This window comes from Anastrepha obliqua, chromosome 3 (genome assembly GCF_027943255.1).
Source record: "Anastrepha obliqua isolate idAnaObli1 chromosome 3, idAnaObli1_1.0, whole genome shotgun sequence".
Lineage (NCBI taxonomy): Eukaryota > Metazoa > Arthropoda > Insecta > Diptera > Tephritidae > Anastrepha > Anastrepha obliqua.
The window spans coordinates 53413649-53431272 of NC_072894.1; the positions used below are offsets into that span (position 1 = coordinate 53413649).

General features: G+C 34.9%; 1 pseudogene; it reads left to right on the plus strand.

Moving 5' to 3' along the window:
- Nucleotides 1-17624, plus strand: part of LOC129241971 (uncharacterized) — a 41038-nt pseudogene that overhangs the window by 6632 nt on the left and 16782 nt on the right.

Sequence of the window (17624 nt, forward strand, 5' to 3'; positions counted from 1 at the left end):
AGTCAAAACGCCTCCCCTTCAGCTTTCTTTTCAGGCGCGGGAACAAGAAGAAGTCCGGAGGGGACAGGTCTGGGCTGTAGGGAGGGTGGGAAAGCACCGGAACCCCCATCTTGGCCAATGCAGAGGTGCAGAGGAAGGCGGTGTGCGCCGGCGCATTGTCGTGATGAAGGGTCCAATTGTTGGCGAGATCGGGCCGAACCCGGGCGACGCGGTTTTTCAACCGAAGGAGCACTTCTTTGTAAAATGCCGCGTTTAAGGTACTTCCTGGAGTGTTTAGCTTTACGCAAAATTTGATCGAGTAACGTTGCTCCAACAATCGCTGCATTTTCGCCACTGCAAAATCCTAACACACTTTTAAAACAACTTTCACGCGCGGAGTGATGTTGACTGCTGTTGCCAGCGAGCTGGGACCTGTTTCTAGTGGAAGGGGAAGGTCCAACGATCATTTTCCCCTACCAGCCGATTCGGTTGATCGCTTGGCAGACGCTCCGCGCGGGAAGGCTCATTACTTTTCAATCAAACCCTGTAGTTAACAGTAACATTTGTGCCTTCTCATTCCATTAACATTCTCTGATAAAACTCTCTGATTTAGACTAAGAGGTAAAAAGTAAAGTTCGATAGACCATTAACATTCTCTGGTAAAGCAAAATTGCGTATATCAGTATTGTTTGAGTGAATGGGGAGAAACCCTCTGTCTTGATCGATATAAAGTAGATACATTTATTTACAGACATACGATTATATGTAATTGCTCTTCAAATAAAAAGCTTTGAAAACATATGCAGCAAAAAATGTAGCAGGAGTAAACTTATATGTAAGTTTTCGAGATATTCGATTTTAAAATTATTAAAAAAATTAAAAAGTTTTTGGTTTTTTTGCTTGTACGTTTACTGTAGGCTTGCTTTCAAATTCCTTCTTAGCTTATAATCTTCTATACTATAAAGGTGAATGTCTGTACGTTGTCCGCGCATCACTACGAAACGACAACACCAAATGACATAAAAATTTTTATACATTCATATTTTCACCCAATGAAGGACATAGGCATGTTTTTATGATGGAACTCCCTTCCCACAGCCCCCAGGCGGTGGCGCGGCCTCTCATTCGTCACTAATTATAATTATCGAAAATTTGCTTCAATTTAATCTAAAAAATCTTAGTTTTTCCTATTTCCCACTATTTATAGCATCCTCTAGACTTCATAATCCGCATAAGCTGTTCAACTATGACCCAAATGCAAAGTTCAAAAACGGTTTGAGATAGAAAATTAATAAAAATAATTTTGCTTGATATTTTTCTGATTGGTTGTTTTGATTTTATTCAACGAGGCATAGCAACGGATGCTGGGTATTGTAATATTATGGTTATTAATAAAAATTATTTTCTATGAAATTATTGTTTGTAATTCTTTTATATACATATCCTAAATCCCTCAAAACTACTCCTACGCGAGCGAGGCCGTGGGCTTTTGTACAGAATCGTCACGGGAGATGAAAAATGATTTCTATACATCAATATGGAGCAAAGAAAGGATTGAGTGATATATGTATGTTTGGTCGGACTGGGAGGGCACGGTGCACTGGGAAATGCTCGAAAAGAATGCCACAGCCAACAAGGAGCTCTACATTGTCCAGCTACACCGCGGGAATGAGGCACTATTGGACTGAAAAGGCCTGATCGACATGATCAAACCATACTCCTTCACGACAACGCCAGGCCCCCCCCATATTGCACAAGTCGTCAAGGCCACACTCCAAGAGGTCTTTCAGCATCCGCCGTATTCTCCGGACCTTGCACCAACTAATTACCATCTTTTCCTCTGTCTGTCAAACCATACGAAGGGCGTTATTTCTTTGACACCAGACCCGGCGATTTTTGGCGGAATGGCATCAACAAATTACTCTGGAGGTGGAGAGAAGCTGTAAACAGCAACGGCGAATATGTAATTGATTAACTTATTGATATAATTTTTGTTTTTTGTTTAAATAAAATACTTCGGTAAAAATGCAACGAACTTATTCCCCAATCACACACAGAAATATAAAGGGTGGTTAAGTTTTAAGGGCCGGTGTTGGTTTTGAATAAAATACAATTTTTTTTAAGAAATTATTGTCATTTATCTTTATTATGATAATATTGATATGGCTCAATTACGTATGGAGCAAAATTGGAACAAATGGCCGCCGCGGCCTCAGCGGCACACTTCCATCCGATGGTCCAAATTTTCGATGACGTTGAGGCATAATTGAGGTTCTATGCCGTTAATGAGCCGAATTATTTTATCCTTTAGCTCTTGAATTGTTGCTGGCTTATCGACGTACACCTTTTCTTTCAAATAACCCCAAAGAAAGAAGTGCAACGGTGTCAAATCACATGATCTTGGCGGCCAATTGACATCGCCGCGACGTGAGATTATTCGGCCATCAAATTTTTCGCGCAAAAGAGCCATTGTTTCGTTAGCTGTGAGACAAGTGGCACCGTCCTGTTGAAACCACATATCATCCACATCCATATCTTCCAATTCGGGCCATAAAAAGTTCGTTATCATCTCACGATAGCGAACACTATTCACAGTAACAGCCTGACCGGGCTCATTGTGGAAAAAATACGGCCCATAAACCGCACCAAACAGTTACTCTTTGTGGGTGCATTGGTATTTCGGCAATCACTCTTGGATTATCATTCGCCCAAATGTGGCAATTCTGCTTACTGACGAATTCACTGAGGTGAAAATATATCTCATCACTGAAGACGATTTTCTTCGATATGCATTTTGATTTAAACACCCATTTTCATAATAAGCCTGAATAACTTTAACGCGTTGCCCGATTGTGTATCTTTCCATGGTTCAAGGTGAGTTAATCTGAAATTAAAAAATGTCAAATAAAATTCAGAAAAGGACTTGACGTTTAGGTGTAGTTCACATACAACATCGGGCCTTGAAATTTAACCACCGTGCGTTATAATAAATATGAAAACTTGTAGTAGGTTCAGAATATTTTTGGACAAGCGAGTAGGGCCACGCACTTGATGCATGATATTTTGTCCGTACCTATGAGACTGAGCTGTTTGCGACGACCACTTCTGACGGTTTTTCCCACGTAATATAGTTTGCGAAAATGTGATTATATTAGACCTTTCACTCCAAATATTCGGCGGGATATTATTTTCGCCTTAAGAAGAATTTTATCTTCAGAAGAATTTTCATCTTCACCATCATCCGTTCTAATAAACTCATCGACGTCAGTCAGAAATTTTTCAATTCCCTCGTCGCTTAATGAATATTGTTTTATCATATTAACTTAAATAAATAAATAAACTATAGCATATGTGTAAAAACACACGTACAAATGTATAATAAAAGTCAATTTGATTTGTTAGCAAAAGTCACACAAAAGACATTGTTCGTCGACACAAACTTTTTAAAACTATACTTATAAGCAACTAGCGCAGCTGAACGTGCGCACACAACTTAAGCTCACCAAAGAGTAAAGCTGTATAAAAATTAAAGAAGAACATTGAGGAAACACAATAATAAAATGTAAACTTCTATCGAGCGTCGTCGAAATGAAGGAAGAAGACGAAGAATGTACGTCTAGGCTTAAGTAGTTTTATAAACTTAGTAATAACTATAGTTTTACATATAACACATGGGCTTGAAAGTTCCGGGGCTAACAAAGAAAACACGTTTTTTATTGTTCAAATCTAGCTTTATTCATCAACGTAATTTCCATCAAGAACAACGCAGCGCCGCGTTAACATTTCAATACCACTTTTGTAGAACGATTTATCTTTTCCCTCAAAAAAAGAGCTCAGTTTCAGCGTTACCTCTTCATTTGAGGGAAATTTCTTACCGGCGAACATTTTTTTTAGGTCTGCGAACAATCAGTAGTCGCTGGGAACCAAATCTGGCGAATACGATGGATGTGGGAGCAAATCGAAGTTCAATTCATGTAGTGTTGCCATTGTTTCACCAGAGAATGTTAATGCAATGAGAAGGTGCAAATGTTACTGTAAGCTTTTTTTAGTACAATTGAGATCTGAAAGATTTGTAATAAGGTCATTTAGCACACCGAGTTTATAGACACCTCACTGACTTTTGCCCACACAAAAATTAGAAACACCACACATCTTTCACCTCAACACACAACACATTTCTCACCTCGACATTAAACCAATTAAATTTGTACTATTTTCGTATTTTTGAAATAATAAGCGAATACGTAAAATTTATTAAATAATTTTTTTTTTTTCAATTACATTAAAAAAAAAAACGATTTTAAAAAATAAAATTTATAAAAAAAAGTTTGCACCGGGAATTGAAATCGAGTCTAACATGTGGCGAGGAAAAATAGGCGGTGCGCTTATTTCTTCGACTGCTTATTTTTTGACCATTTTGTTACTTTTGAAATGATAAGCGGATACATAAAATTTATTAAAAATTTTTTACGATTACATTAAAAAAATAAAAATTAAAAACGAAAAAAAAAAAATTTCCACCGAGAATTGATGGCGAGTCACGTGGGGAGGATAAATACATTATACTAATTAAATTTTTACTATTTTCGTATTTTTTGAAATAATAAGCGAATACGTAAAATTTATTACATAATTTTTTTTAATTACATAAAAAAAAACGAATTTAAAAAAAAAAATTAATAAAAAAAGGTTTGCACTGGGAATTGAAATCGAGTCTAACATGTGGCGAGGAAAAATAGGCGGTGCATTTATTTCTTCGACTGCTTATTTTTTTACCATTTTGTTACTTTTGAAATGATAAGCGGATACATAAAATTTATTAAAAATTTTTTACGATTACATTAAAAAAAACACATTTAAAAAAAAAAAAAAAAATTGGCGCCGAGAATTGATGCCGAGTCACATGGGGAGGATAAATACGCAGTGCGTTTATTTCTGCGCCTGCGTTGTGAACCAAGGTTTTGTGCATGCGCGCGACGCGAATTAATTTTAATAAAGTTCTGAAAGTAATTCATGAAGTTTTTCATTACATACATTCATAAATGAACGTATACTCTATATGTACATAAATGATGGTATATGACAATATACATACATAATATGTATGTACATGTCAATAGGAGGTATTTGCATTAAGAAAAAAAACGGTTTAAGATAAATCAACACTTATTTTATATTGTATGTCAATTTATAGTTTATGTATTCGACAGCATTTACATACATATGTAGGTATGTACATTTGTATATGAAAAACAATAATGCACAAGCGCAAGAACATCATCTTCCTTTCATACATATGTACATATGCATGTATGCCCAAATAACCTTGACTTGTGTATGTACACAAGTCACAGCACATCACATTCTTACAAGACAAATACACATACGCACTAGCGAGTTTCTTCCTAACAAGTGCAAAAACAATTCTGCTCTATGTATGTATTATGTTCTAGCATATATACATACATATACACCTACTTGCCTTCTAAACTTCCTACAAAATAATTGTATTCATATGTTACTACATCCATGCACGTTCATACATTCATGCATATGTATATGCGCGAGCACAGCGCTCCCTTCTTGCTTCCGTGTACTTTTGTCTTTCACCAGTCGATATTCCTAATATTGTACTTACAAAAACACGATATGTACTTTGATAGACGCAAAAGCAACAGCAAGCGCAACGCCATGGCCGCTTTGCCACCGCACATTCTAAAATGTTCTAGAACACAACAAAAACACATACCTCACATGCGCATGTCGCCCAAAGCTAAAATCTAAGCCTAGCGACTACAAAAACAAAATACATTCGTAGACGCAGTCGCAGCGGCCATGATTCTATCAGCGACGGCGCTGAACAATTTAGAAGAAAAACAAAAAGTTCATTCATAAGTTAGAGCTCATATTTCAATTTCATTCATAAAACGAGCCGCCCATATGCCAATTTTCGCGACCATTCGAAAATAGTCAATATTGGAATATTTCGCGTGGAATTATTTGCCAATATTTGATAAATCTTAAATTTTTGTCATGTCGAATGGCCGCGGCTCCGTATGTATGTATGCACCCTTATATGTATGTAAATATGTCTTCTAACTGTGCGACAGTCGAGAGTTAATGCGACTTCCAGCGAATCACACATTGCTGTCCGCAAAGCCGCAAGTATGTACCTTATGATCAGAAAGTACCGGGAATGTTTAAATTAAACAAAACAAATTTATATTATCTCCTTCAAAATATGACCCGTCTGAAGCAACACACATGTGCCAACGTTTAACCCAGTCCTCCAAACACCCCCGGCAGGCCGATTTGTATTCTCTTTGATCAGTGCGATGGCGCGTTATCATCATGCAAAATCTGAGAATTGTTTGCTCACATTTCCGGCGGTTTGCAACACACAGCATCCCTCTAAGGTTTCAAAACGGATAAATAATATTCTCTATTGACTGTCTGGCCCGATGGAAGGTACTCATGGTGGACTATGCCTTGGCAATCGAAGGAAGCAGTCAACATCACCTTCCCGGTTCTTTTTGCTCATAGGGTATACATATCCCATGTGTCAAGTGTGCGCAGAAGCTTGTGTTCTGGGTTTGTTAGAATGGTGGTAGTTTGTACATATATTTAAACACATATGTGAGTATGCGCGTTAGGCTTCCTGGATGGATATTAGAATATTTTCTCATCAATATGTGTATGTAAGTAGTTCAGATTTGACTGAAGAAATTAAATATAGGAATGCATGTTCATATGATTGACTTTATGGCTGTTTTACATATAAATCAATTCAAATGAATAATGTTATATAGAAAATAAATTTCTAAATAACTGGTATTAGAAAAACCTGAATACACTATTTTAAATCAATTTCAATTAAACCAAATATAAAAAATGAAATAAAAATATCGAATAAAAAACTGTGCACAGGATTTGAACCTGAGTCAAATATGAGACTACGTACTGAATATACGACACGTCTTTCACGATTGCGCTAATCTACAATTATTATAATATTATAATGATCTTTTCTAAATCACTCATTTATTCGATTCGCAGTTTTATATGCACATATTCTGCGTTAGTTGAAAGTTTGTATGCGTAATTATATGCATATGCATCTGTGTATGCGCGTTTGGCTTTCTGGACGGATATTAGAATGATATTTTCTCATCAATATAATTTGGATTTGATGAAATAGATTATAGACATATGTACATATTTTCTGTTTTGATTGATTTATATAAAAATCAGGTCATATCCAGTATGAACTATTTTATACCGAAAAGAAATTTCCATTTATAAAATACAAAAAACAGTATTTTAAAGAAATTTTAATTAAAATAAACTCAAAAATTTTACCAAACTTTCCTGGTTTGAATTGTAAAAAAAAAAATGTGCAAGAAAAAAAATATGACTTCAGGACTTGAACCTGAATTAAATACGTGTAAAAACACAAAACGAATAACTCCGCCGACTTTAGCTTCTGCACCACAAACTAACTACCGCGCGGCCTTCTTAGTCGCAAATTTATTCGCTTCGATTTCCTTAGTAGTGTGCCGAAAAATCTTATGAACGTCCTCAGTAGTATGGTAAACGCAGAAAATATCTGAATTCTTGGCCTAGCGTGGTAAGTAAATATAGAAACCCTCCACTCGCGTCACTCGCGTGGTAAATATCTGCAATTCCGACCTCTTCAGGAAAGTTGAATTTGAAATGACCTTATTATGAATCTATAAATTAGAACTCGAAAAAAGCTCTTTTAACATTTGCTCCTTCTCATTGCTTTAACATTCTCTGGTTTCACTACCATCAATACATCCTTGTTTTTGTTCAACAGTGAGCAAACGCGGCACCCACTTTCAACAGAGCTTTCTCATGATCAAATGCTCATGCAATATAAAGTCATTATACCGTACTTGTTGGTTTTTAATTACTTTATTATTTTTTGTGATACATTTAATATCATTCTTTTCAAGTTTCGATGAGTTGTGTGCGTATATAACAAATCACGACAATCGCATAATTTTCACCTGCGACGAATTTTTCTATAAAAAAAGTTTATATTTTCAAAAATGTTTCTCAATTTTAAACTAAAGCAAAAAATATTGCAGATTTACAAACATCCTTCCAGTGAACGCCTCTACATATGCTTTGTTCTTATTTGATGTATCTGGCAACACCAAATTTTCGCAAAATTACATAATTTTAATAACAAATTACTTAAAAACTATAAGCCTCCGGAGAGTGCGGTTTTCCTTTTTAGGATGGCGATACACCTCTCTATCCACCCTTAACATCCTTTTTATTCAAAGCGTGAGGCATTATTCTTTTTCCATTTACTCCATATTGGCTATGTGAATAGACGAAATATTCGTTTAATTTTATTGCTAAAAAAAGAGGTTGTCTGTAAAGTCGGTTTACTGACGATAGTTTAACGTGACAACGTCATAAGAAAATATTGATGGAATGGTTGCGATTTTCAAAACAAAATTTTAATTTTATTTGTTTGATAGATATTTTGTATGGATATAGAGAAGGAGGTAAATGGAATTGCAATGGAATAGGTCAAGTTACATTTACACAAACGTGAAAAATGACGAAACATTTATCAAATTCATGAAAGATATCTTCAATTTCGATTGTGCATCAGACTTTAATAAGTCAACAACACTAAAAGGCACCATCATCGATTTGCCTTTTTCAAGACACTTTACACTCGAAACACTCCCTTTCATTTCCTACTTTTTCTATCATCGTCCTATTTTCAACAGAGAAATGGTTCATTACCATGCAGGCAGGAAGAAGGCATATGCAGTATGTGAATTTATATATCTACATATGCGCATATACATACATATATATGCTCACTCAAGTAGGACAAAGCCAGATGTCGAACGTTGCCGAACGCGGGGGCCGATTGTACTCTTTGTCGTTCGTTCCGCGCAGTTCAAGCACATTAGCTTACATTTGCTTGCGTACGGAATAGATTCGTATATTTGATATGTCCATATGATTTGTATGCATCTTTACATATAGATTTGTTCTTTTTGAAAATTGCGCGAAATTGTATATGGGCATTTCTCCAATGTCGAATGCGACATTCGTACGCATTCAAAGTGAAAAAAAAACATATACCAAAACATTATTTTATTTTGACAAAAGGCGAAAGCTATAGCACTTGATTAGCACTATGATTGGTGCTAAGGTTGATTTTGGGAAATTGTTCGTTTTCAAAATAATTACAAAAAATCAAGCCATTCGCATGCGACAAAAACAGAAGTCGCTTTCAAAGCAAAAAAATCAAACACTTTTTTCAGCGAAACCTGAAGAAATATATTAATGCGACTAATTTTTAAATGTTATACATTGATGTATCTTAATAATGCTTTTTATTTTATTCAAAAATATTAAGTAGTTTATTGTTTATTTAATTTTAATCACTGTCGCATGCGACATGTTCCATCATACTTTTTGTGTTTATTTTTTTACTTTTTATGTAATTAGACATGCAAAAGATGATTATAAATGATTTTTAATATATTCAATATATTTGTTTTCACAACCAAAATTATAAACTTAACAAAATATCTTCAATAAAGAAAAACAAAAATAAGTATATTAATCTTATATATATACTATGTAAAAACAAAGAACGGAAACTAACTTAACTGAGAATAGTACTACTAATGACAAATAAAGTTCTTTTAATGGAACATGCAGTCCTAGCTGCTTCTAACTGTTGGCCATCGCAAGAAAACGAATGCAACTGGGATATACCTGGAATATTTTTCACTTCCTTCCATTTTTCGTCCAACTTATAATGAAGAGACAAATTTTCAATTTGAGCAGATGGCATAAAATAAATTTTAATTCCATTTGTGTTGTTTTGTGCACATTGATAAAGCGATAGTGCATCTGGTAAAACAACGTTTTTAGATTTTGTTATTTGCCACACTTTCCGTGAGAACTGGCACTACTAGTCATTAACATAAAGCGCTTAGCTACTAATGCTACTGCTTATATTTTTTTACCAGGACTTCAAGAACTTTTAGCCTTCTGTGCATGTCTTTTGGCATCGCTTTCTCCACTTTTTTAACAGCTTTCGCCAAGGTTTGTCTACATTCGTAAGATGCGTTTTGGCTTTGACGTGCATATGACATTCCATTTTCTACTATCTACATTCAAAAATTTTATATTTTGTATTTACATATACTAATAAAGATATTTTCGAACGAAAATTTATTTTGAATCTGTACATTTTACACTTACGATGTCGCACGCTACAAGCTTTAAATAAGTAAAATAGAGCAAAGCGCTGATTATTTTGCATATTATTTTGTTTATTTAATTAGCAATAAAAATATCTATTTGCTACTAATATTTGATGGAAATTGTGCAAATACCTTCGACTCACTGATAACAAATGTTCTTTTTCAATGTCGCACGCGACATCGAGTTATACGGTAAATCAAAGAAAAAATTTACCGTAATTGGCAATCGCATCGTTCCTTTTACATTTTTCTTACATTCTTTATATATAAACCGAGATTTAAAAAAGCAAATGTCACGGCATAATATATCTTATCAAGATCATTAATCAAAACAAAACATGCAACAGAAATGTTTAAAATGGAACTTTTGCACTGGTTCGACTTTGCATTCGAATATTTCAAAATGTGGTTTGTACAAATGTAAAATCTGTTTACATTAGTTACATTTGATAGATTCCCTATAAAAATATGTTAAAACAACATAATTTTATAGACTTTGAATTTTTTGGCTTCGGTTGACATTTCTGTGGAAATGCCCATATGTATATGCATGTTTATATACATATATTAGTATACAACATATCTTATAAGGTATGTGGTAAATATTACAATACCATATATTTTTTCCTTCATATATAATAAAAAAATTAATAATAATAACATTAAAACAACAGGTATTATTAACAAACTTGGTTTTATTTTAAATTCTTCAAGTAAATCAAATTAATAATAATCAATAAGAAGGCATATGCAAATACAAATACGTGAATTTATATATGTACATATGCGCATATACATACATACATATATACGCTCACTTAAGTAGGAGAGAGCAAGATGTCGAACGTTGCCGTTCGTTTGCTTTGTTTGCTTTGTCGTTCGTTCCGCGTTTCCGCTTGCAGTTCATTCAAGGTAACGACAAATGAGCAAGGTAACGACAAATGAGCAAGGTAACGGCAAATGAGCAAGGTAACACTAATGAGCAAGGTAACGACACATTTTTTCGTGCGTGCAGCCGGCTAAATCGAATTATAAGACGTTATCACGTCAAAAATCACTTGCTGCCACTTGCTGTGCAGCACATTTTATTACTTTTTATGCCGCAAAAATAAACATTCCTGCTGCAGGATAAACCGCCGTCGGTTGGTTTTGCAAAATTGTTTTCAAAATGCTGCAATTGCAGAAGTGTGCGGCAGCCTTGTCGTGCGAAGTCACTTTTACTATTCGTTTTGCTCGCAGTCAAATCAACTGTCTTCTATTCGTACTGTAAAGTAATGCTTGTGCTGGTGCTATCGCTGTTTTCTTTTTAAAGTCAAAACAAGAATCAAGCCATTACTGCAGAAAGTATTGGAGCAATTTCAACTACAAAAAAAGAAAACAATTGACCAAAAGCCGTATTTTCTTGAAGAACTAGGCAGCTAGTTATGTCATAAGTAGTTCATCGTTCACAAAATATGCGATGCACACGTCATTTGTTCACTAAAAATGGTATTCAAGCAATGTTGAATAGCAAAAGTATCAGTGGTCCTGAACTCTCGGAGAGACCTTCAAACAAAATTGCTTCTAATCTCTCTGGACTCGACTACGAATGATAATGATAATACACACAGAATTGCGCACAAGGGTAACCGTTACATTTTTACAAAATGCCGTTCAATTAGAAGATTCTGCATTACTTGCAACAAAACAACCATTGTCTTCCGCTCTCATCGGAGCTAGGTAGCTTGGAGTCATGCTTGAACCTGTTGACGTTGACAAAAAATTGGTTTTAATAAAAAGTTCCACCATCTTCGGCCAGCAGTATTGCTTTTGTTATCTGGAATCAATGCCAAATAAGAGAGAGAATGTCGTTTTCAGAGTATAAAAATCTTTCTCATTCATTGATATAAAAAAAAATTGAAAGAAGATAAAGATTTATTAAACAGTTTTTTTATTACTTATTACTTAGAATAAAGGTATGAATAATTCAATGTATTTGAAAACAAAATATTGTTGAATGAAATGCTTTTAAGCCATTTTTCTTTGAATTACTGCACTCATTTCGCACCTTTTTCGCAATTATTATGCTAATAATTTCCATTGATGGTTTAATGCAGCGTTTCGGCTACATTTGCGATTCGATAAGAAAAACACAATTTTGTGGTTTGAGATACACTTTATGTTATTATTTAGTCTCCTTGAACATCAATACCTCTTCTTCCAACGAGATTCCAATTTACGTATTCCATCCCTGAAGTGAGAATCTGGAAGGACTGCAAAATACATTTCCACAGCTGTTAGGAGCTCACCGTTTGATGAAAAACGCTTTCCCCGCATGCATTTTTTTAGGTCTGGAAACAGATGGAAGTCGCTAGGGGCCAAATCTGGTGAATATACAGTGGATGCTCCCAAAATTCGAACTTTATTTCATGGATTTTAGCCTTTATCAAAATGCTCTTGTGACATGGAAAAAAATTTTTTTTTCATTTGCAAACTGGCTCTTTTTCACGATTTTTTTCCTACAACTGGTCTAAAAGGTTACAGTTATAATCACAATTTATTGTTTCACCGGTTTGCAGTAATCCTTAACAAACAAAATTCCTTTCACATCACAAAAAACTGATGCTAACACGAACTCGTTTTGGAGCCGAAGAACTAGGTTCACATTACTCTTTGGCCTCTTGTTTTGATTTAGGATAGATCCCAGTCTCTTCCAAAGTAATAAATCGACGCATGAAATCTATTTTATCCTTTCGAAAACGCTCTAAATGTTGCTGAGAAAGTCGTATTCGAATGTGTTTTTGTTCCATTGTTAGCGAATGGGGCACCCATTGAGCACACAGCTCTCTGAAACCCACTACTTCTGTCAAAATATTATTTAGAATGCCCAATGAGATGACTAAGTCTCGTACTAAATCTCTTTCAGTCACTCAACGATTTTTCAATCGATATTTGGTATTTTTTCTACGATTTCTGGTGTTGTTGCTGTTTTTGTACGTCCTTGATGTGCATCACCTTCACGACCGCATTTAAATTCAGTAACCTATCTTTCTACTCCACTAATTGATGGCGAAAAGTCCTTATACACTTTCAACATTCGTTCGTAAATTTCCTCTGCTTTTAAACCTTCCAAAAATAAAAAATTCAATCACTGCACGATACTTGATATTTTCCCGTGTAGAAAATATTGTGACACGTCGGTACTAAATGGCTTGTAAACAAAGAATAAATTGCCAGATTGAAATGAAACTTCACATATGTACGTTTATATGAGGAGTGTACCAATATAACATAAAATTTAGTGTAGTAGCAACGCCTTCTCTTATCGAACCGCACAACTTATTGAACAACCTAGTATTTCTGCCATGACAAAACTCATCATAAAAAACCAGTCGGTCTGTCCACAAGAATAACGTCTTCCGAGCCGTTCGATAATAAAAAAAAAACAATTTTAACTTGTTTAATTTTAAAAGTGACTTTATTGAACACTAATTATCGACTGACTACAATTTATTTTTGTCAAAGGTAAAATCGGTGTTTGAAAAAAATCTTGCCGATCCAAAAATTGTGCAAAATGTTCTCATCTGCATTGAAGGGCTGATGGATAAACTGAAGCGAGCTCAGGTGAATAATACTTGCACATAAATATGTAACTTTTCATTTATACTTATGCTAAGCAGCCTGTCTGGTAAGTTCTAAATATGTATGCATATGTGTATATGCAAATGATTGTAAGTCGTAGGTAGAGCAGAAAATGCACACTCGCGGTACTCTTGCATAAATACCCGCATATGTAAATGTAAATATATAGGTGCTTGCACATATGTATTTGTAGTCTGCATCATTCATACCTACGAAAAATGTAATCCACATACCTCACAATCAGTTTTCTGTTATTTATATGCCAAATCATTTCCTTCAATATCAATATTGCTGCAAAAGGTTATGAAAGAAGTCCTGCAGCTGCTTGGTGATGTTCGCATACGTGATCCGGATATTGTGATGCGTACAGTTCGTAAGTATTTAACAAAATAACAGTATAAGCAATACATAAACATATGTAGATATGTATGTGCATAGTATGTAATATTGGATCATCATCATTACTTTAAAGATTTTACGGGATATCTACATGTATATTATTATAGGACGTTCCATACCTTGTGTTCACACAAGACAATGCTCCAGACACTTGAAAATAGGTGTTGGCTGTCAAAAAAGATAAAAACTGTTTGTGTTAAAACGTGAGAATGTGTTGCTACTGTGTTTGCAAAATTGTCTCATGTAAAAGTCAAGAAACTTAAACACATTAATTCTCGATGAAGAGTTACAGTTTTTAGCTAGAATTAAACAAGATCCAGTGGAAGCTGGCCTATAGTTACTGCGGCTAAAGCTATTATTGGTTAGTTGTCTCCAAATAATTGCAAAGGGTTTTCCAATAACAGGTGTTATTATTGAAAGGATTGCGTTATCGAGATGTGATTAACGATTTTTTATGGCCGGAATTGGATGGTGTTTTATTTTTATAATTTTTATTTTTAATTTGATTTTTTTTGTATCTGGAAATTACTTCCTTAATAATTTGCTTATGTTAAAAGTATGACCACACCTGTTGACGTCCAAAAGAAAAAGGAAGGTTTATTTTAGCTAACATAAGTTAGCTGCGGTTCAATATTAAACCTCGCTCACATATTACAACATCTCGTTCAGAGGAGATAATTTTATTGTATGTGACATGAACAGGTGGTATTGATCGGGACCTCGTTTATTTTCAACAATAAGGCGCTACGTGCCACACAAGTACGAAACCATTGATCTTTTACGAGAAAAGTTTCCGGAACGTGTTATCTCTCGAAGAGGTGATCATAATCTCAAAGATGGAATTCGTGAGGCTATCGAGGACATAGGGCAGCCACTTTGCAATTCGGTTATGGAAAATTTCATGAAAAGGATATTGTCCTGTAAGAGTGGTCGTGGTGGTTGTTTGCCTAATGTTATTTTCTTCTATTAACGGCATACCTTCCTCTTTATAATGAAATAGACAACCGATTATTTATATTAAAAAATATCACTTTTCGTGAATATCAAAGTAACACCTCTTATTGGAAAACCCTATATTTATAGTTTCTTTTGACGTGATAACGTCTTATAATTCGATTTAACAGGCTGCACGCACGAAAAAATGTGTCGTTACCTTGCTCATTACTGTTCATATGTAGTTACCTTGCTCATATCTAGTTACCTTGCTCATATGTAGTTACCTTGCTCATATGTAGTTACCTTGCTCATATGTAGTTACCTTGCTCATATGTAGTTACCTTGCTCATATGTAGTTACCTTGCTCATATGTAGTTACCTTGCTCATATGTAGTTACCTTGCTCATATGTAGTTACCTTGCTCATATGTAGTTACCTTGCTCATATGTAGTTACCTTGCTCATATGTAGTTACCTTGCTCATATGTAGTTACCTTGCTCATATTAGTGTTACCTTGCTCATATGTAGTTACCTTGCTCATATGTAGTTACCTTGCTCATATTAGTTTTACCTTGCTCATATTAGTGTTACCTTGCTCATATGTAGTTACCTTGCTCATTGCATTGAATGAACTGCAAGCGAAAGAGCGGAAGGAACGACAAAGCAAACAAAGCAAACGAACGGCAACGTTCGACATCTTGCTCTCCCCTACTTAAGTGAGCGTATATATGTATGTATGTATACATATGCGCATATGTACATATATAAATTCACGTATTTGTATTGGCATATGCCTTCTTATTGATTATTATTATTTTGATTTACTTGAAGAATTTCAAATAAAACCAAGTTTGTTAATAATACCTGTTGTTTTAATGTTATTATTATTATTGACGTGATAACGTCTTATAATTCGATTTAACAGGCTGCACGCACGAAAAATGTGTCGTTACCTTGCTCATTACTGTTCATATGTAGTTACCTTGCTCATTGCCGTTACCTTGCTCATTACTGTTCATATGTAGTTACCTTGCTCATATGTAGTTACCTTGCTCATATGTAGTTACCTTGCTCATATTAGTGTTACCTTGCTCATATGTAGTTACCTTGCTCATATGTAGTTACCTTGCTCATATGTAGTTACCTTGCTCATATGTAGTTACCTTGCTCATATGTAGTTACCTTGCTCATATTAGTGTTACCTTGCTCATATGTAGTTACCTTGCTCATTGCATTGGATGAACTGCAAGCGAAAGAGCGGAAGGAACGACAAAGCAAACAAAGCAAACGAACGGCAACGTTCGACATCTTGCTCTCCCCTACTTAAGTGAGCGTATATATGTATGTATGTATATGCGCATATGTACATATATAAATTCACGTATTTGTATTGGCATATGCCTTCTTATTGATTATTAGTATTTTGATTTACTTGAGAATTTCAAATAAAACCAAGTTTGTTAATAATACCTGTTGTTTTAATGTTATTATTATTATTTTTTTATTATATCTGAAGGAAAAAATGTATGGTAATATTTACCATATCTATACTAATATTATAAAGAGGAAAACTTTGTTTGTTTGGTTGTAATGAATAGGCTCAAAAACTACTGGACCGATTTTAAAAATTCTTTCACCATTCGAAAGCTACATCACGAGTAACATGGATTATATTTTATTTTGGAAATAGGGCTCGAGATATAGGTCAAAACGTGGACCCGCGTAACCTTCGGATGTGTATGTACAATATGGGTATCAAATGAAAGCTGTTGATAAGTGCTTTAATACGGGGTAATTTTCATACCTATTGATGACTAGGGTCTGGAAATATATGCCAAAACGTGGACCCGCCGTGTCTTTGCACCGAATTAAACCAAACTTACACACATTGTTAAGTAGGTATTGAAGATGATTTCCGTATAGTTTGAATACCTATTGGTAGATAGGGTCTCGAGATATAGGTCAAAACGTTGACCCGGGTAACCTTCGGATGTGTATGTACAATATGGGTATCAAATGGAAGCTGTTGGTGAATGCTTTAGTTCAGAGTATTTCCATCCGCTCCGTGACTAGGGTCTCGAGATAGAGACCAAAACGGGGACCCTAGAATGTGTTTGTACAATATGGATATCAAATGAAAGCTGTTGATAAGTGCTTTAATAGGGGGTAATTTTCATACCTTTTGATGACTAGGGTCTGGAAATATATGCCAAAACGTGGACCCGCCGGGTCTTTGCCCCGAATTAAACCAAACTTACACACATTGTTAAGGAGGTATTGAAGATGGTTTCCGTATTGTTTGGGTACATATTGGTAGATATGGTCTCGAGATATAGGTCAAAACGTGGACCCGGGTAACCTTCGGATGTGTATGTACAATATGGGTATCAAATGGAAGCTGTTGGTGAAAGCTTTAGT